This window comes from Pogoniulus pusillus, chromosome 13 (genome assembly GCF_015220805.1).
Source record: "Pogoniulus pusillus isolate bPogPus1 chromosome 13, bPogPus1.pri, whole genome shotgun sequence".
Taxonomy (NCBI): domain Eukaryota; kingdom Metazoa; phylum Chordata; class Aves; order Piciformes; family Lybiidae; genus Pogoniulus; species Pogoniulus pusillus.
This window is the reverse complement of record NC_087276.1, coordinates 13,085,095-13,107,096: the sequence shown is the minus strand read 5'-3', so window position 1 is coordinate 13,107,096 and position 22,002 is coordinate 13,085,095. Positions and strand designations below refer to the sequence as shown.

Here is a 22,002-nt window from a genome sequence, read left to right as displayed (position 1 = left end):
GTCTCTGCCCCTTCCCCTCGGGGAGAAGCCTGAAGGACCGGTCCCCCTGGGGGGGCAGTCCTGCACTGGCCGGACCTGCCTGCGCAGAGTCCTGGGATTTTCTGGGGGAGAAGCACGAGACTGTCTCTCCCCAGCCCCTTTTCCTTCAGGAGACCCAAACCCAAACTGCAGCCCGTGGGCATTCAAGTCAGTTAACAGTTCAGCCCAAGTCATTACGTGCTCTTTAGCACCGTCCTCTGAATTCTCTGCAATCACACGTTCAATTTTCTCAACATTCTTCATTAGTTGGATTTGCAGAGTTGCTGGCAAACCCTTCATAATAGGGTGCAGTCTCTCCGGGTCCACAGGGGCATAAAACGGGCAATCGTAATGTCCCTTATCATAGATAGCCTGGACACAGGCAAGTCTGCGGAGAGCAGTGATGAGCTCAGAGGAGCTGGTGACCTTTAGTTCCGTCGGCTCCCCCCGGTAGGCTGGACGGACATTGCTTGCCCAGTATGCTATCCGGGCGGTGAGGCTGTGTGTCCCCTCGGGTTCACGTGTCAGGAACACATCGTCCCCCCAGTCTCCAGCAGCTTCCTGCGAGTCTAGAAGGACCCGGTCCCCACCGGCTCGGGACACTCGATACACATAGTCAGCGACTGAGTCTCCAGGATCTCTCGCATATTTGACTTGTAAGTCACTGAGCTGTGCGTCTGTGAACTGTTTTTTGATCACGGTGGTCCCTGCAGCGCCTTTTCTGCCCTTCACGGACTCAATTCTTATAACAGGCAACACGTGCCTGTGCACCGCGGCGCCCTCCTCACCGGAGCTCTCTTCTCCGCTAGCTACGGGAGAGTCCGGTCGGGACCTGCGCTTTCTGCGTGGCTTTGAGGCTTTCTGCCGCGCAGAGGCATGTGCAGAGGAATTCTCTGAGTCTCTAGCAGGGTCTTTTGTGCCTGGTTTCGGGGAACTCCTCTCCCCCGAAGAGCCCCTCGGGGCATTCTCTGCCTTTCTCCCCGATTCCCGCGAATCACTCCATTCAAATTCAGACACGGAGACCGAAGAGGTGGTGTCTGCAGGCGTTACAAGCCTTTCTTTCATCCGGGCAGTCAGTGCCGCGGTCAGGCTCTTTGTCTGCGCCAGCATGCTTTCCCAGATACTTTGGCATTTAGCTTTTTCGGCTAATAAATCCTTTTCCAAGGCCTGAATTCTTTTTTCATAATTTTCAAATTCGGCCAGAGTCTGGGTCACGACTGACCCCAGAACAACAGAGAAATGCTCCGTTGGAGACTCAGAAATCACAGGGTCTGAGCGCTCAGCTAATTTCTCCAGGATTTTCTCCGGATTTTTACAATTTTTCTGAGCCCAAATTAAATCAAGACCTGTGATTAGGCATCCCTTTTCTTGTAGAAATTCTATGATTGAACTACCCAGCATACACTGCGCCATAATGTTGCGGAGGGCAGTAATAATTCGTGGCCGAGAAGAAAATTTATCAAAATAGATTATTTTTTATTTTTACAAAACCCGCCCCCACAACTATATATACAAAGATTAATTTCGTTTGATAAACAGGTTAAGTTGCATGAGAATTCTACGAGGATACCATTAATAATCTGACTATATATATTTGGAAGTCAGTTTTTGGAAAAGGCTTTAGCTATTAATTAATAGCGGTTTCTTACTAAATTAAGCTAAGCCAAATAACTCACTCAGGCTGGCTCGTGCAGTCGGTCTTCCTCCTCCAGCGGCTACAGGAGTCGTTAAGAGTCGTTAAGGGTCGTTAGGCAGACAAAGGTGTGCCTAACACCAAGGCAAGTCCTTTGGTCTCTGCAGTCCAGGCACAGGAGAGTGAGCGAACTCGTCCAGGCACAGGCAAAATCCAAAAGCGGGAACCCCAAAGGCGGGAAGACCCCCAATATTTATACCCTTCGCTAGACAAAGGGCAGAGTTACCACACTTTAGGCGCGAAAGCGCACGGCCAATCCCAGCCTGGCTCCAGCGCGGGAACTCACGGGGCAGTCCCCGCCCCCTTCTCGGCTGCAGGGCAGGCGAGGGGGGTGGAAACCAGGCGGCTTTTCCCCTTTCCCCCCCGAAGTCCGGGCAGGAGAGGAATTTAGGGGTACAGGACTCCAGGACAACATATTACCTCAAGTCTTCTGAAACTAACAATGGCAGGTTAGACCTGGCAAAACAAGGGTATTTTTGCAGGCTAACAAGCCTGCCACTCTTGAATGCCTGCCAAGTTTAAATATTTAATGGTCAGACATGGCATTCATCCTCCTAATCAATTCTTTTTTTAGATACAAGTCTGAAGAGTCTCAGAAAGTGCAATCAGTGCTGAAGACTTGCAGAGCCTTCTTGCACCAAACAGTAAATATCTACACTCGCTAGGAAATTAATAGAGAAGACAGAATTTTCTGCCCTGTTCCATTAAAGGCACATTAAATCCATAAAAGGGATAGATTGCTTTGAAACAGATCACCTTTTTAAAAGCCTCTTCTTTACATCCTTCATGTTTGTGGCTTTTTTTTTTTTTTTTTTTTTACTTAAATAAAATGGAAACTTCTACAAAGTTGAAATAGGCAAAATTCTTTCTTGGAAGGCAGTGGATAAGTATAAACTTCACACATGCAGAAGAACATCTAAGAAATGTCTGCTTACAGAGCTGGCAGGTATGAATCATGCAGTGAGTGCCTGTAAAAGTAAGCATGGGTTTGGGGTTTGGCCAGGCAGTAGGCTACACCATTTGTTTTACCACCATGAGGAGTATTGTGTGGCCTGATGTGATAAAAGAAATAGAAGTGACAGAAAGTCAAGACAAAGTGTGTCTGAAAGCACCTTGTGAAAAGAATGTAGGTACTTTCAGCCAAATATTCCTTCTTCTCTGACTAGGATTCTTAACCCTCCTCCCTTCAGAAGTCAAATATTTATCCCTTTATTTTCTGCAAAACAATAGCCAGAGAAGGCTGGGTGCTTTTTGTCTTATTTAGAGGTGGAAGGGACAGGACATTCAAGCTGAATACAGTAATTTCCAACTAAGGCTATTCTCAGGAGACACAAGACTGTTCTTCAGTCTCATTCTCTCAACTGGTCTCTGTTGTCCCAAATAGACTGTACAAGCCACATGAAGAGGGCCTTGATTATTAGACTCTTCTCACCCAGAAGATCCCCTCATCAAGGGACAATACTATAATTCTTTCACAAATGGATTAATAAAAATTGGGTTATTTTAGCAAAAGGAACTGAATCAACAAAGAGCTCCAAGGCTGAAGACCACAAAGATCCACAAAAGATATACATGCCAGATGCAAGCTCAAATCAATTCAGACAGAAGAATGGACTGAACCCCACATCTCCTATATATTTGGCAAAGTACTGAGTTTTATGACATCTTTTATTGCAGTGAATAGTTCATAGGAAATTATTTTGTTCCAGCTGAAGCCAATAATAAAATTTCTGTTGTCTCCCAATGAGATCCAAGCAAGACTCATAATGCATTTAGCAGATAGAGAAAAAATATCTGTGAGGACGGCAACGTTAACAGATAATAGTGCTCTCTACCCTTGCATTTCTCTTATGGGCCCCATGGATATGAGTTTAACTGTGATAGTTGATTAGCACAGCTTTCCTTCAGGCCCAGGCTTTTATACCCTGCATTTGACACTGAAATCATGATGCAAATACTCATGTCTAAACAACAGAAGGGATTTATTCTGTGATGACTCAAATTGGTTTGAGATTCAGCAAGAGTTCTGGTTTGCAGGAGGAGGGGGATGATGTAAACAAGGATAAAAACTCTCCTTACAGAGCACCAGGGTTGATCTGGCATTTTATACCAGATCTTTGACTGCAGCTTGTCCTTATGGAAGAAGCTTGTTTATGCTTTCCACAATGTTCACAGATTCTTTTTATGGCATTTCATATTTCTCTACTGCACAACAGAACAGAGATAAGGGGGGAAATGTACCTGTGCCGTATTTCAAAGTGCTGGACAATAAAGACTGTCATACAGTTCTTTGGATTAAGTCTAGGATAGTAACAGCTGATCTCACATCCTTGCAAGGAGATGAATAGAACGCACTGATAAAGGTGAAGATGCTTAAATATGATTGCACAGTTCTCAGAGAGTGCTTTTATAGATCAGATGTCTGATAAGAAAGTAAACAGTAGGTTATTGGAATGAAAGATACATGGGGCCATGAGCTGTCATATTCTTGTGTAACTGCATACTTCTCCATGTAAACTGTTGCGGTGTCCACTTTGGAGGAAGTTCATAGTAGAAAGAGATCCCAACACAACAAACCATTTCAGTTCTTAAGTCAGAGTTTAGTTGAATGCATGGGAGTACTGCACTGCATAGGTATTGCACTGAGTGGGCACAGATGTGTTCACCTGCTGTATTTAAATCAGCAAAAACATTCACATGCAGGAAAACATCAGCAATCCTTGATGCAAATAATTAATTGTATCGGGAAGACCAAATGCTGACAAAGAACTTGACATACAGAATAAAAATAATTGATCTGATTTTGACACTTCATCAGGAGGTCGAGTATTGGGAAAACTACTCAAAAAAATGTTGGGTGACAAAGAGTCAAGGCAAAGTCAGAATGTTCTGTACAAATTTGAAGGAGAAAGGGAGTAAACAAACAAATAGGATGTCAAATTTTCAGGCAGTGACATCTCCATTACGGGAATATTGTACTGAGACTGCCCCATAGTCATTACTGGGAGAAGGATCTAGAACAACTGTGAGGGGTCTGTAGCTTGTCCTGGAAACTAATCAGTTGCTTGAGCTGGTGCTTGCTAAGGTCAGTATTTACCAAGTTCAACTGTGTTAGTGTGACCTTGTTTCTGCAGATGTTATTACAGCACCAATGAGCTATTAGAATGTTTTGCTGTGGAGTGGGCTGGTTACAGTTATTCTCAGCTCTGATTAGTCAGAATGGGCCTTGTGGTGATGTCAAACACACCACATTTCCCAACAATGATCCAGATCTCAACAGGAAATACATTCCAATTCTTTTGTTTTGGACAGATAAAGCAAACAGGAAATACTCAACTACCTTGCTCCCAGTCTTTTGCCGTCCATTTCACTATTTCCTGCCCACGTCTATTTTGGGAGAGAACTGTTTAAGAAAATTGCTTCTTCAAAAGTGAAACCTGAACTTGGGAAGGCAGTTTGAGACTTCAGTATCTCACTGGCTTTCTTTCCTCCACCCTCATGGGTGTGTTCACAACATCGACTTCTTGTAGCTATCACCTTTCCTTCCTTTTGACTGAGGGCTGTTTTTCATAGCACAGAGAGGCGGTTCAGGAATATTCTCTCTGTAAGTGACAGTCTGGGATCCTTTGGCAGTCAGAACTGGGCACGCAGGAACAGCCATCACAGTATTAATTTTTGGTTTTATTCTTTAAGCTGACAATTCCAGGGGTCTGATTCTGCTAGTTATTTGAGGAGAGCTAACCTCTGGCTCTGTAGTTTTGGAAACAAACAAACAAACAAAAACCAAAACACAAAACCAACCCAAAAGACTGCATAAAGTCCAACACTTCCCTGTTTTTGTTTTTGTTTTCAGAAAATTTGGAAACATTAGTACAACATTAAAAATAAGAACTAAAAAAATCTATTCATTCCTTCTATCCTTGCCTTTATCATGCAAATGAATTATCGTCTGTATGATAAATGTGAGAAGGATTTTGTGTTCACACTAGTATGCAAAACAGGAAAAGAGAAGACTGGGAGCATAAGTAAGATTTTTGCAGAGAGGTGGCAGCCTAAAAATGGTTGTGTTTTCTGCTTAGGATGAATTTCAGGGAGCTGGAAACTGGTGCAGAAATGGCACATCTTTGTTATTAGGGAAAGTTGGCCTTTTTAATTTGTTTTTTGTTAGTTTTGTTTAATGCCAACAGCATGGCAGCTGGGAAGAAACAGGCCAAAATGAGGGTGCTCTGATCAGGGAATTTTCTATACTTGCTCTCCTTCTGCCAGTCATATTTCCTGTGGGAGGGGGAAAAACCCAAAACAAACAGTAGGAAAGTGTAAGAAATTCCCAGATTCATTGATTGAATTACATTATATTTTTAAAAGGAAACCAACTGATCACTTCCTACTAGTTCATCAGGTCAGTTTCCACCTCATCCATCTCTTTCATTTTACTGCCAGGTAGCAGGTGTTTAACTCCTTTCCATTAACCTCCAAGTATCTTTTGACTTTGGAAAAGATTTCATAATATGTCTGTAGATAGCCACTCTTGTATGCTAATGATCAAACCCAATAACTCTCTAGGCACATATGCTCAGTTTTATATGCATTAATGATAAGGGCAGCTTTGAGAAGTGTTTTGCATCTTTAAATCTCTTGAAAACAGAAAATAGACATAAAGCAGAAACACTTACCAGCTCTGACTTTTTTCAGAATGACACTATATTCAGTTCCATTGCAGATTAAGCTGATCCTAGGACTTGCTCTACTTTCAGCTGAAGTAAATGAGTGTTCTCACCAGGAGAATCAGAAACACACTTAGTAAGCACCAAAGAGAGAAGAGGTCTCCTGTTCTTCTCTAGGATTTCTGTATGGGTCAGAGCCACATCCAGGGGACAACAGCAAAGCAATGCCCCTCTCTGACTCTTCTTAATTTTTTTTCCTCTTCAGGACACTCCCTTGTGTTTTTCCATTCATCTTCCACCTGCAGTCTCTATTTCCAGACTAACAGACCAGAACTTGCTGTGTGAAGAAAGCTTTTATTAATCATATAAATCTTTGTATGTGGTGCAACACTTAGCCCAGACACATAAATGTATCAGTGGGCATCAGAGAAATAAAATCTCGAGGCTGACACAGGACTAAGTGCTCACTGAAGGCATTGTGGTGAGCAATGAGGTGATTCCCCAACTCTGATGTTAAATCTGCTGCAGTGCAATCATTCAGCAGCCTCTGGCAATACTACCTCAGTGATATTATAAGCTTTAGACAGCTAAGCTTAATTACCATTATTAGTTTGTGAATGTCCTAAATTCTGCATCATGGCAAAGATGGTTTGTACCAAATACAATGTTCTGTGTGGTGCAATCTGTATTTTTCAATTCAGTTCATGTTTTGGTTTGAGCTGATTCAAAGTGAAATTGTTTTCCATTTTTCACTTTGGCCATGCAATTGAAGAATCAGCCCTTCGGCCTTACCACTCTGTTGCCAGGTACCAAATTGTTCTGTGATGACTTACAGACTCAATTAATCTTTAGAAGAAATTGTCTACTATCAGTTCTCTTGTTTGGTTTGGAGTTTTTCACAATCTGTTTATGTCAAAACCAAAACAAATTAAAACAAAACACCAAACCAAACCAAACCACCCAGATATTAATTACATTTTAACATTCACAATTATGTACTCAGCTGCTTTTGTAACACAGGAAAATATACTGGCAAAACTGACTTGCAAATAAACACAATTAACTGTCACAGTGTTTGGGTACCCTAGCAAAAACAGTTCTTCAAAAATAGGGATCAACAGAAACATTGCATGGTCGTGGGCTCCAGTATTTACTCCCCTAATTTTTCTTGATTAGGGATTAATTAATACAGGGATTAATTAATATAGGTGTATCCCAGCTTTTCAGATTGTCATGTGGGAGAACTCAGAAAGAAGATCTTTCATCTTAAGTAGCAGAGGTGTTTGAATCAGCCATCTCCCAGCTCATTACCTGAGGAACAGCAATGCTGAACATACAGAGCTACTTCTCCTCACATTCCAGGCCATAGACTGATGCAGTTTTTCCACTTTCTCAGACTACACACATTGCTCTGCTCTTTAAGTGTTGTGCTGTCTTTCAGGCAGAAGTTCTGGGGCAGACAGTTGTTTGGCACAAAGAGTAAAGGAACCAAGGTGTTTTCTGTGGAGCAAAAGGAGAGAGTGAGCAAGCACAGCAGTAATGTTCTTTTGATAAGGCAGCTTCACAGCTTTGGTGTTTCCTCTCCAACCTTTTCTTTTCTATTAACTACATGGCTACTCTTCCCAGACCCCTTGAAAAACACCCTTGCTATGGAGAAACATTGATATTATTTTGGGGCTTCTCAAGCTGCTAGGTAAGTCCAGTCTGTGGCAGTGTTCTGCAGTCTGTGATCTGCAGAGATACTGTGGACTATTTCTTATTTAGGATATTGGAATAAGGTAATGTGAAAAAGTAAGATATTGTCAGCTGGTGCAAATTCGCTGTCCCAGGGCCAGCAGCTCAGTGATCTCCCAGTCACAAGTACAGGGAAGCTGCCAGGATGCCTCCATTTCTGCTAACACTGTGGGCTATTGTCAGGCCTTTTGTAGTCAGCATCACCCTAACAAGTAAATATTTGCAGTGCAACTAACACACACCATGTTCCCACCTTTCAAAAGATTTAAACCCTCACTAGCAGATGAGGGGTTTTGTTTAAACAACACACTTGTCTTGTGTCTCTATTCTTGACTGAGAAACTCCTTATACTGGTTTTCCCTTAAGGGTTTGAGTTACTGTAAACACAATTAAGGCTAAACACATTATCTACTGTATATCATCATTAGAAATTGTCTTTTGCTTTTAGCTGTGTCTTTGGGTGAAGTCTATTCTAGACACAAATCATCCCTCGGTGATTAGGATGCTGCAGCACTACAGCTTAAAACCTATTTTAAGTAATGGACAAGGATTAGATGCTGCAGACTCTAAATTACAGTACAATGACATTACTCAAAAATACATCAGAAGATTTAAAATTCTGTTCAAATTTAAGCCAGAAAGGCTGTGCTGCTACTTGCTGGCATACCAAGCTGGCTCAGAAGGGAAACAGCGTGGTGGTACAGGGGACTGAATCACCTGCCCTATGAGGACAGGCTGAGAGAGTTGGAGCTGTTCAGCATGGAGAAGAGAAGGCTCCAGGGAGAGCTTAGAGCAGTCTTTCAGCACTGGAAGGAAGCCTACAGGAAAGGTGGCAAGGGAGTTTTTTACAAGGACTTGTATAGATACAATGAGGGGGAATGGATTGAAGCTGAAAAGTTTAGAATGGATATTAGGAAGAAATTATTGCCAATGAGGGTGGTGAGACACTGGAATAGGTTGCCCAGGGAGGTTGTGGGTGCCCCCTGCCTGAAAGTATTCAAGGCCAGGTTGAATGAGGTCTTGGGCAATCTGGTCTAGTGAAAGGTGCCCATGCCCATGGCAGGGTGGTTGGAACTAGATGATCTTTAAGGTCACTTCCAACCTTGTCTAAACCTTTACCATTTTCCTTCTGCACCAGCTTCATTTTGATGGTTGTGGTGACTTTTGTCAATACAAGTAAAATTACTAAATCAATATTACCTAGCTTTGTCCTGAAAGTGATTTTTGCTCTCAGAGGATGCTGCACATGCTACAAACACACCTCCTTCCAACAGAGCTTGTTACAGTCTTCCTTTATCAGAGAATGAAAGGGAGGAGCCAATTTGAACTCTCCAACTCTGGATTGTTCAGATATCTCCTGCTTCACAGAACTATTGAGATACCCAGATGTGCCTTCTTACACCAAAAACTAACAAAAAGGTAGAAATAACTGTTCTCTTTCTACCCTAGCAAAGCCTCATGCTATGCCCAGTGTGAAAACACTGTTTAAGAGCAGAGCAGTGAGCTGATGAGATCATGCAGAATGTGGGCCATGCAAAAGCATTAATGAGGCAACATCTGGGTCTTTCTCTGCTCTCAGTCACCTAATTTGGGTTTTGCCAATTCTGCTGATTAATGCTGGTGCAACAGTCCAGAGGCAGGTTGCAAGGGCAGATGGGAAAGAGTCACAGCTGACAGGTAATAAAATAAAAAAAGAAAAAGGATTTTTTTTCTGAGCTCCTCAACACATTGGGCTGTGTGAATGCTACAGGAAACTATTAGCCATTCTATGTAAACCATTGAGAGCAGCACTCAAACAACAGCAGAGCAAGAGAAACACTTTTGTTTGCTCTGTGGAAAAAACTCTGTATTTCACAATGGTGTCACTGGATGGTATATTAATCATAAAAGGGATATTTTCCTGAGAAATAAATTTAATAGGATGTCAAGGACAGATGGGTCAGGGAAAAAGACTAGGTTCAGTAATGAAAAGTTTTGCTATCTTTTAACTTCTTGCATACTGTGCTTATTATATTCCTAACTGGGAGAGGCACCAGGAAAGACATATGTTATAATATATTGCTCAGATCAGTATTTTTGCAAGTGTTAATGAGATACAGAACAGTGCAAAGCATTTCCAGAGGTAGATAAGCTAAGTCACTGTTGTTTAATTTACTTTTTTTCCTTTTTTTTTTTTTTTCCCAGAGGAAACAATCCCCCTCCAAGAAGGGCTGCTCAAGAGAAGCATGCTGTGTTCAAATCAACCTGCTCTCTGATCTGTCACTTACATGAATTCTTATGCTCCAAAAGTGGAACCATTGGTTTAGGAACACCAATGTCCTTTGATCCTTCAGGACATGATCACTGGGCATCTTGTCAGTCAGAAATACCTGAGAAGCAAGCAGAGCACCTTAGTACATCAGCAACATTTTCCTTAAAAAAAGATATCTAGTTAAAAACAGGACAGATCTGGGGATGAATGAGGTTAACTGTGTTCTGGTAATCATAGAATAGAATCACAGAATGGTTTAGGTTGGAAGTGACCTCAAAGATCATCCAGTTCCAACCCCCCGCCATAGGCAGGAACACCTCCCACTAGAACAGGTTGCTCAAAGCCTCATCCAACCTGGCCTTGAACACCTCCACAACCTCCCTAGGCAACCTGTTCCAGTGTTTCACCACTCTCATTGTAAAGGACTTCTTCCTAACATCTAGTTTGCATCTTCTCTTATCCAGTTTAAACCCATTACTCCTTGTCCTGTCATTACAAGACCTTGTAAATAGTTCCTGTGCTTGGTGCCATAGTATCAGAGTAACAGCACTGCCACTGAGTGCTTGAGATTTCAGTCCTTGTCTGTGATAAAAGACAAACAAATTACAAACTTCTCTTATCTGGGACAGATTTTGCCATTTCTCTCTACTCACAATCCCATTTTGCCCACAGATATAAGGCAGGCAGCAGAGACATTCTTGATTCATTTTCTGCATAGAAAACTTTAAGTAAAAATATATTGAAGGGATGATGTAGTACCTACTTCCCAGTTAAAGTAGGAGGCAGGTGTCTGTATACTGGAACCATCACGTAAGCATTTCCTTTTTGCCTGAAGAGGGCTTAGTAGAGAACTGAAGACAGGTGTCAAGAGTGGGCTGCTCAGTGGTGACTCAGAGCCAAGGAGCCCATCTCAGGACGCTGCTTCAACTCAGATCACTCCTGAGTAACAGCTTCAGCCTCCAGCATAGCACAACTTGCTGCAGTTGACTCATATCAGTGTTTCATGCTGAAGTGGTTCTCTGTATCTCCTTAGAAATGAAAAACGGCATCAGAGACTTCAAAACTGAGTTAAAATGCATAATTGGAATGCTCAGCTTGTATTGGAGATACTCTATGCTGGCACAAAGATATCTTCACCACTTTGATAGTGCCTCATAACAATGCTCTTGCAAACCAGTTAGTTTTGGTTGTGTTATGCTGCCATTGTCACAGAATCCCTGAAGATTAGGGGTTGGATCCCTAGACATCACCAAGTGCAACCCCCCTGCCCAAGCAGGATCACCTAGGGTAGGCTGTGCAGCAACATCTGAAGAATCTTCCAGAAAAACAACAACAAACCCAACAACAAGGAATTTAGAGCACAGTGACTTTCAATGGCTCTCTGAGCCTCTCTGTCCAAGATAATGCCATGCTAGCCCGGCCAGCTAGGTACCAATGATAGTATGCTATGCACTGGCAGAATGCTCCTCACTTCAGGCCAAAAAAATAAATTGGATCAGACTGATTTTCACTTGACCATGGTGATCACAACTAGCAACTCCTCCAGGGTATACAACTGCTTTTTCATGTCACAGTGCCTACAGATTAAGGACTGAAAAGTAAAATTTTAGCAGTTAAAGAGGACTGAAACCCGAAATAGCAGAAAATTGCTTTAAATTACTGCACTGAGTACAAATGACTTGTAAATTCAGAAGGAGCATACACCAATGCAAGGAGGTGTTTTCACAGCCTGACAGAAGAACATTAACCAAATTCTATAGCACAATAAGTACCTTAACAACCATTCTACTTAGAGCTGATTTCAGGTTAATTGTCTCCCCGGTACTACTTTTGAACACCTTTAACTCTCTTCAAGTCCCTCTCAGCATAATTCCAGATACAAACTGATAAACATTTGAACATTGCCGGACAACAGTTTCAGGAAACTGTTTCAGGCAGGGGGACTCTAACTTCCCTCTTTGGTGACCTATCCTGTCTTTTGTTTGCATCAAGAAAAGCACTGCATATAAAGTAGACAGGCTAGTTTTAATTAGTAAGGACTCAATATCTCAGCCACTGTTCAAAGCTCAACAATAGGGTCATTCACATGTGGAAGGACTCTGAGAGCAAGTCCAAAAATAACTTTCAAGGTACTTAAATTATAAGGAACAGGATTATGGAGTACTATGGTTCTGGCCCAAACTTCAGCTACAGAAAAAAAAGATCCTTATGCTGTCCCAACATAGTTCTTCAAATGGCCTGGTTTGAACTCAGAGGTGGAAAGGATTCATAGCTTTTAGATGGAGGTTGTCATGTAACACTTAGCAAGATGAGATGCTGGATTGCAGGTTATTTGTGGGTGACCATGCAGGGCAATACTGCTTCTTCTGTATTTTTGATGGAACAGGTAAGTAAATGATCTCAGGAGTGGAGTTCTGTGGGGTTTTGGAGTTTTGTTTGCTGGGGTTTGCAACTCTGTAGTTTTGTTAATTCTGTAAAATCACTTAGAAGCAGATATTTCAGGATAGCAAATATGAACACATTTCAACCTGAGGTTTCTAAAAGTGAGAAAGAAGCTCAAGAGATGAGTATGTGTTTTGTCAGTGCATGAGTCAGTACACTCTGGACCAACACAGGCTGCAGGTGGCAGCATCCAGACACCTATCTGCGTGGGGAGCTGAACCCAGCTCAATCTAGGTGGGGCTTGCCGGGTTTGAGCCTATGTCCTGTACTGCCAGTGCTTTGATGTCTGGACAATTCCACTCTTGATTTTTCCATGTTAATACAATATCTATTCTAGTAATTTTATTTTGGCTTTTTATCTCATGATTTTGCTTTCTGTATATTATTGTCACATTCCCATATGAATGTCAGTGCACCCTTCTCAGGTAACTTGCATAATTTAGTCTTTAACCAGTGCTATCTTCAGCCACACACCAGACATGTAGAAAAGCTGCTTTGTCCTTCCTGCCAAGTACAGAGGTACAGGGAGTTCTCCTTCAGTGAAACCTTTTTTTCTGGCAGTTTTTTTTTTTAATGTGCTCAGTCAAGGGCTAAAAAAAGATGTGATCATCTACTGTAAAAAGGGAATATCTGTTCTCTTACACTGTGCCATCCTCTACTCACTGAGCAGTTGAAATAATGTTCCAAGAAAATCTCAGCATAGGAATCTTAACAATACTTAGCTTTTCCAGCATTTAACTGACTGGGATTTTTATCTTTGGTTTTATTAGCAGTTCTGTCATAAACCCACCACAACCCATAGCAGTTATGTTGAGCTATCTCCATCTCTTCTCTTTTAGATAGAATGATCTAACATCCTTTCAAGTGAGGAAATTGAAGGAAGGACCAGGAGTTCGATATTTAAAATTATATTCTTCTCTTGGAAAGAGAAAAATCAAACGAACAAATCAATTTCAAATGATTTTGTTTGCTTCCAGAAGCTGAAAGCCTGATAGAATGATAGGATCTCTCGGGCTGGAGGGGATGCCCATCAACTCCAACTGTCTGCTCCTCACACACTGAACTGATGAAACACCACTCTAATAAACCAAGCCAAAGCCCCACAGTTGCACCTAATGCTCATAAACCACATATGCTTAAAATTAATGAAAGGATGTCTTTGTCAGTGCAGTACCCTACAGTGAGACTAAGGTTAATTACTGCCCCAGTTAATTAGGAGATTCCAGAGCCTCTGGGTGCCTCCTCCAGGCAGGCACTGGATCCTGCACCACTTTCCTCACCTTCAGACTTCTCCTGGCTGCAGGGACCCGACGCTCCTCTCCAAAAGAGGCAGCAGTCAAGGGGAATCTGCATATTTGTACCTTTCATGTCCTTTTCCCTGGAATATCCACATAGGTGTGCACTGGCAGGTTTTGTGTGCAGCAAGGCCCTCTGGGGGGAAGCAGCCTCAAAAATATTTTTGATTGCACTCACAGCTAATCTGCAAAGCCCTTGCAAATTCACCACAGTCTTTACAGTGGAACAGATATTTTTGACCTATTTATACAGTAGAATCATAAAATTGTGTAAGTTGGAAAAGACTTTTAGAGATCAAGTCCAATCATTAACATGTTCTGTCTCATTTCCATGTTGTCCATTTTTATAATTATAGTTCTAAGGTCAACTGAAATACTGAGATACTTACTCTTCTGACCACACTAAAGTTTGCAATTAGACAATAATTCAGTTATCTGATCATACACTCTTGTTTACATCAGAAACATCTCTGGTTTGCAGGCCAGCTCAAGCAGTCAGCTCTTGCCAGTGTCTCAGCCCTTACCATTGAAGTTAATTGCTTGGTTGTGGATAATGAACCTCCCAAAATGACCCTGTGGACTAATGGTCCAGTCCTCTTCCTTCTGAGATGACTTGCAGGGTGGTTTTGTCGTACACATCACCTAGATGGAAATCCTGTTGATTGCCATTGTCTAGAAAAGTCAGAAACCTCATTAACTCAAGGAGAAAAGTTTGCAACTTTTGCCCATGCCAAACATAGCCCAACAGTATAATCACTGCTGTCAGCAGCACAGCTGTGCCAGCAGAATGGGCTTTGTCCTCTCTGCATGAAATGTCTCAGTTCTGATTTTTTTTTCTGGTCTGTGAGCTTCCTCTCCAATGGTTCTGGCTCTAGCAGTTGTTAGGGTGTGATGATGACCAGTAGATGCAATTTCATTCTTAGAGCAGGATTTCTCTGCTGTAGCGTTTCATGCTGTGGCACATCACTCCAAGGTATGAAGAGCTCAGTAATAATCTCACAGCTCCCAGCTGACAGCCTGGAGTTTTGCCTGCCTTGTCCAAGCCAAACTGTATGGTGCCAGGTTAGAAGCACAAATATTACTGTCAGTAGTAGGGATGTATTAGCATGCGAGTAGAATTTATTGTGAATGTGAAGACTTAGAGCCTGAAGAATAAATCTTATGAAGAGCAACTGAAGGATCTGGGGCTATTTAGTTTGAAAAAGAGGAGGCTGAGAGGAAACTTCATAGCTGTCTACAGCTACCTGAAAGGACATTGTAGAGAGGTTACTGCTGGTCTCTTCTCAGAGGAAATTAGTGATAGAACAAGAGGGAATGGCCTCAAGCTGCCACTGGGTAGTTTTAGACTAAATATTAGGAAAAAAAGATTCCCAGCAAGAGTGGTCAGGCATTGGAATGGGCTGCCCAGGAGGTGGTTGAGTCACCAACTCTGGGTGTGTTTAAGAGTCATTTGGATGTGGTTCTTGGGGATATAGTTTAGAGTGCACCTTGTAGGGCAGGATTATTGGTTGGACTTGGTGATCCTGAGAGGCTTTTCCAACCTGAATGTTTCTGTGATTCTGTGACTTGACTTCTCAGCTAACAAGATGGTTTCCTCTTGAAAACCATTAGCAACCAAGCTGGTCAAAAAGAGCAAAAATTTACAGCATACTTAAAATAACTTATCAATTTCTTTTTAAACATTCTCACTGACTTCTTTTCATGTAGTGCAGAAAAATACAATGTTCAAAAGCCAAGTGAGGATTGTGGATGTTTTTCAATGACCAAAATCTAAAAAAATAAAACAATGTAGCATTTTTCATGAAGGTATTTCTCACAAAGTGTGCTAAATGCCCACTAATTTTCCTTTGATTTAATTATTAACTTTGAGTTAAACTGTTTTTCTGCCTCATATTGACAATGAGTAAGACTATGTGACTACTATGACCATCTTTCTAATACCAGGCTCAAAGTTTTCAGATCTATTATATAAAAAGGAAAAAACCAAAATCAAGCAAAATCCAAAACAAACAAATACTCTCCAAACCCAAACAAACAAAAAGAATAATAAGAACAAGAAAGAAGGAAATAAAGGAAGGAGAATCATTATTTTTGTGCTACTGACAACACTAAGCCATGATCCCCACTGTGGCTACACACACAGTCCAGGTATAGCAGGCTGGGCTTTTGGATCAGATTAGTTGCACAGCATAGAGGGGTTTCTCAGGTAGCTTCATGGCACGTGGCTGGGTCTCTTTTGTACATCTTATTTCAACAATCAAATGACAAGAAAACAAAACAAAACAAACCTGTGTATAGTTTTTCTACTGGAGCTGACTTTTTGTTTGGAAATCATTGCACAAAAGTGGTTTCTTCACTTTGCTGAGTATCATATGCCACTCAAGTATTGGCTTCACATATTAAAGCAACTCAGCTATAGGTCTTATCTAAAAAGAATGATGTTTCATATTTGAGTCACTTTTTTATCCTTCTTGTGTAAGCAGTGTTCTGAGAAATATGTTGCATTCAGATAGCAAACAAGACAGGCAAGTTCCCTGTCAATAAGACCTATGTTTAGCTACAGTAAGCTGGCATTTTAATTAGGAGAGGATTTTTTCCTTCCTGCACTAGATTTGTGGTAGACAACAGCAGGAATATTCACAGACAGTGGGACTTCTGGAATTATAAAGATACCACAGACTGCAAACAAATACCTTCTAGTGTAACAAGGAGCTGCTTGAAAAAGTCTAGCGCAGAGCCACAACGATGCTGAAGGGAAGGGAAAGGCTGAGGGAGCTGGGGCTCCTTAACTGAGAGAATCATAGAATCAACCAGGTTGGAAGAAACTTCCAAGATCATCCAGTCCAACCTAGCACCCAGCCCTGTTCAATCAACTAGACCATGGCACTAAGTGCCTCATCCAGTCTTTTCTTGAACACCTCCATGGACGGTGACTCCACCACCTCCCTGGGCAGCCCATTCCAATGGCAAATCACTCTCTCTGTGAAGAACTTCCTCCTAACATTCAGCCTATTCCTGCCCCATCACAACTTGAGACTGTGTCCCAAGAGGAGCCTGAGGGGTGACCTCATTCATGTTTATAGAGATGTGGAGAGCAAGTGTCAGGAGGATGGAGCCAGGCTCTGCTCAGTAATGTCCAATGACAGGAAAAGGGCAATGGTGCAAGCTGGAACAGAGAAGGTTACATGCAAACATAAGGAAAAACTTTTTCATTGTAAGGATGAGAGAGTCCTGGAACAGGCTGCCCAGAGAGGTTGTGGAGTCTCCTTCCCTGGAGACTTTCAAAGCCTGTGTGACCTGCCCTAGGTGATCCTGCTCTGGCAGGGGGGTTGGACTGAATGATCTTCTCAGGTCCCTTCCAACCCCTACCATTCTGTGATTCTACAATAAACAGGAGGAATTGTGTGCACGAGGTCTCTGCTTTTTATAGCTGGAAAGATGGTGCAGATTTTTCTCCAAGGAAAGGACCTTTATTCATTGTTACTTTTCCAGTAGCAGAGAAGCTTTATCAAAATATAGGTTACCTATAATAAGATCCCAAGTCAACTTTATTTTTGCCACGCTTTAAGAAAGGTTTCAGTCAACTGGGATAGACCCTGAGCACAAAGCAAGAAAGAGTTGATGCAAAGTATTTAAAAGGGAGCAAAGGGAGAAACAGACCTCACAGTTCCACCCACCTACAAGTTAGGAGCACAGTGTGAGACAGTTGGCTGAGGCTTCCTTAAAGTGAGATGGTAGAGATACAGATAATGGAGAGATAAAAAAAACTCCAATGTGCTCCATTCCACCCTCATCCACAGCATGAGCAAGCTTTGGCAAAGCAGGAGATCTGCCTTGCCCTAGCAGGAGCTCATGCTGCTATGTGCTCTGTTGTGTTTGTATCCTCAGGAGGCCCTTAGTGCTGCTGCCTGGGCCAGGTTCTACACCTCCCAGAGCTTCCACTGCGGCACTGCCTCATGGTACTACCCTACATATGGGCCTGGGTAGGGCTCAATATCCAGTAATGCTCTGACTCCACCAGCAGCTGTGCAGGAATCCCTAGGTGATGCTTTCCAGTCTTTATCACATACAATGACGCTTATGAACTTAACTCCATCTTTACAACATCCACAGCCAGAACTAGGACTACCAACTACACACAGAAAAAAAACCAATCTTGAACCCAGTCATCCCATCACATGAGAGCAAAAATAGGAGAGAAGCTCCTAATTGTCAATGTAGCTCCTACAGGCAACAAGAGGTTATATTTTGTGACTGCAGGAAAAGCAATCAGCTCTTGGTTGACTAATTTATAATGATTATTACACTCTGGTTTGTCCCTGATAGCATACATGATATTCAGGGGACTGACATCGTGATGCAAAGGGGTCTGATAATATCTTTCTATTTGCTAAGCATTGCACTGCTCCTCTTTGGGCAAACAGTGCAATTAAGATTACAAAAGTCAGTGATCTGTGGGTAACAGAAGTTGAAGATCACTCTCTTCCCCCATAGGCAGAAGAATCACAGTTAGGTTGGTGGGTGAGCACAGCAAGGAGAAAAGCATGTATGGCAGGAGACAAGAGGCTCTTTGTGTCCTCTCATCTCACATATAGGAAAGATTGAAGATGTGAGAACACGCACATGCCCAGTGGCAGTGGAACAAGTGAAATGCTGTCAAAAGAATATATCTGCCCAAAGCATTTCAGCTTCAATAAAGCAGCATTTTAACATCTCTATTAAAGTTGATTCTGCCACTCTACTCAGCTGTGGTAAGACTTTCAGCTCTGGGGCCCCCACACAAGAGAGAAATTGAGCAGGTCCAGAGGAGGGCCACAGAGATTATTAGAACACTGGAGCACCTCCCCTGTGAAGACAGGCTGAAAGAATTGAGGCTGTTCAGCCTAGAGAAGAGAGGACTCTGGGGAGACCTTAGAGCTACATTTCAATATTTGAAAGGGAACTACAAGAAGGCTGGAAAGGGACTGTTTCGAGATGTGTATAGAATCATAGAATCAACCAGGTTGGAAGAGACCTCCAAGATCATCCAGTCCAACCTATCACCCAGACCTATCGAGTTAACTAGACCAGGGCACTAAGTGCCTCATCCAGGCTTTTCTTGAACACCTCCAGGGATGGTGCCTCCACCACCTCCCTGGGCAGCCCATTCCAATGCAAATCATTCTCTCTGTGAAGAACCTCCTCCTAACATCCAGCCTATACCTACCCCGGCACAACTTGAGACTGTGTCCCCTTGTTCTATTGATGGTTGCCTGGGAGAAGAGGCCACCTGGGTAGATTTAAGTTGAACATAAGGAAGAAGATCTTTACAATGAGAGTGGTAAAGTACTGGAACAGGTTGCCCAGGGATGTGGTTGATGCCCCATCCCTAGAGTCACTTAAGATCAGGCTCTGTGTGGCCCTGCAGAGGGTTTGGACAAGATGACCTTGGAGGGTCCCTTCCAACCCAGTGCAACCTGTGAATCTGTGTAATAGTATTCTGCTCAGTTCTGTTATTCCCTGTACATAAAGAGAGCACAAGAAGGCAAAATATAGCATGAGTATGGTGACCAGGTGCTGGGCTGCTAGCGAGGCCAATCTGAGCAAGCGCTCTGTACCTGCTCCTTGGAGTCCACATGAGAGGCAGGTGATGATGTGCTTGCACTGTTAACATCAAACTACTCATTAGCAACAAAAATGCCTGTTCCCCACAGTTTCCAAGTTATGGTGACAAAGCGGGGAAGGAAACTCAACTATTTTTTCTCTTCTTCCTTTCCCCATTGGCAGTTTCTCAGCCACACCTTACTATTTTGCTAATTATGGTGCAATCCTGACCTCTCAAGGTCAGGGGCTTCCTGCACAGCTGCTGTGCTTTCTTAAGACTTTGTTTGCCCAGGAGCTGAGTGAACAGTGTGTTTTGAACCAGTGATGTAAGTCCTCCTGGCAGACCTGATGCATCATGCTCTCTCCTTGTTGAGTGCATTGTGGATGGGCTTCTATTGTGGAGAGCATTCTTTGCATGGCACAGTTTAACAGTGAGTTTGGATGAAGTAAGACTGATCCTTACCAAGAAATTCATGTGGCCACTGTTATACTTGGAGATACCAAATCCCTGGAATCTAAAGGAGGTGTTTCAGTTTGTCTTTGTTTCTCACCATCCAAATACATATTTTAATTTGCAATAAATTATTTTCCCCAGGTCAAGTCAGCTTTGCCTGTGATGGCAACTGAAGAAGTGATCTCCCTGTCTTGATTTCAACAAAAAAAATCTCTACCATCTCATTTTCATCCCCTGTGCTGTTGGAGGAGAATGTGTGAGTATCTAGCAGCTGGCTAAGGTCAACACACCACAGAGACAAAACAGAAAGTCCAGGTCAACTACAAACCTAGTTACCAAGGATATCCTAGCTATCATGTCAAGGATTACTACCTCACAAGATATCTTTGCTGATCTAAGCACAAAACTTAATTGGTCAACGTAATTATTGACTTTCATAAGAGATTATCAGGTCCCCACATACAATGTACCCATGGCTTTTCATCCTTCTCTGTGATGGTTTCTATAGAAGCACAACAGGGTAGGATGTGCACTTTTCTCTTCGTTATCCCCATTATTGCCATGCTTCTTCCAGCTGTCTTCATCCAGCTTTCAAGCTAGCACGGACTGAAATTTCTGGGATATTAGAAAACTACCTGTGAAAAACTTCTGTTGCAAACCTGCCACACAACATTCCTCTTGCTGCACAGCAGGTAGGAGCAGTAGGCTGGGACTGCAGGTGAACTGGGCTAATTATACACTGCTACCAACCTGACGCACTCACAGCTTCCACTGGATACGCCACTGAGGCATGACAGCAGGGCATGTCACTGGTCATGTGTGCTGCTTGCTGCGCTAGACACACTCACACTGCAAAGACATGGATGAAGTGATCGACTTTTGAAGTGGTTTTACTCCCCAGATCTGCCAGACCTACCTAAAGGTAAGAGCTTTCAAATTACTTGGGATCAATTCTTCATTTACTCCTTAGGACATTAGGAATGGGAGGTGGCATGGACTAAAACAGTGAGTTCAAGGAGTATGACTGCTGTAATTCTCAGCTGTAAAGGTTACCTACTTCTTTAAACTGTCAAGCTTTCAAAATCTGCCAGCTCTCTCTCATGTTCCTAAAACCTGGAGGCAAAGATTTTTCTCAGGGTATTTTAACTTTCTCCTAGAACAGATTACAGATGGAAAATGGGAAAACAATCTCTCTGATAAGGTGATGATCAGAACAAAAGTAAGAATGGAAAGTCAAACTAATGCTCCACAGGGAAGAGTTTAGATCATGCATAAAAACAGGGCATGCACCTGCTTTCTTGAAGTGAATATTTAGTCCTGACAACTTTTATAGAGTTGCTAAACCAGGCCCATGTGCTACATGCCACATTACTTGAGCTGTTCACTCAGTTTTTAACTGAAGGACAAGTTCTGGCCAGTCTTTGTACATGGGCATAAATTCAGTGCTGCCTGCCCATGATTCGATGCTATCAGTAAGAATGTTAATGCATAAAATAATTAAAATACAGCAAACATCAAATTTTAAGGCAATGATGAGATGCGGGAAGCAATTGTGTAAGGCTGCCCTCAATTCCAGCACCTAAAGGGAACAAGAAAGACAAAATTGTGTGAATAGAGGACAAAGGTTGAATCTAAACTTGGCATTTTCTATCTTCTGTTGTCTGCTCAAGTTTTAAGACAAGGCATAACCATACGTGGGCCGTGTCACTGCAGAATGGTTACACTGTCTCCCTGATACAGTGCTTCCATAGACAAGAGCTGAGCAAAACCAAGACTAATTAATTTGCTCATCATCACTGTTGCAGAACAGAAACTGAGCCCATCTTCCCCCTCCAAGTTCAGGTTAATGCACAAACCAGGGGACAATA

The 22,002-nt window shown here is 42.4% G+C and overlaps 1 long non-coding RNA gene across 1 annotated transcript; it reads right to left on the bottom strand.

Moving 5' to 3' along the window:
* Nucleotides 1-6,720: 6,720 nt before the first annotated feature.
* LOC135180311 (uncharacterized) lies at nt 6,721-11,311 on the bottom strand. The gene is made up of 3 exons (XR_010304380.1): nt 11,124-11,311; nt 10,377-10,478; nt 6,721-7,875 (listed from the first exon to the last, which is right to left on the bottom strand). It is a non-coding gene; the product is annotated as an uncharacterized LOC135180311 (long non-coding RNA).
* Between the last annotated feature and the right edge of the window lie 10,691 nt (nt 11,312-22,002).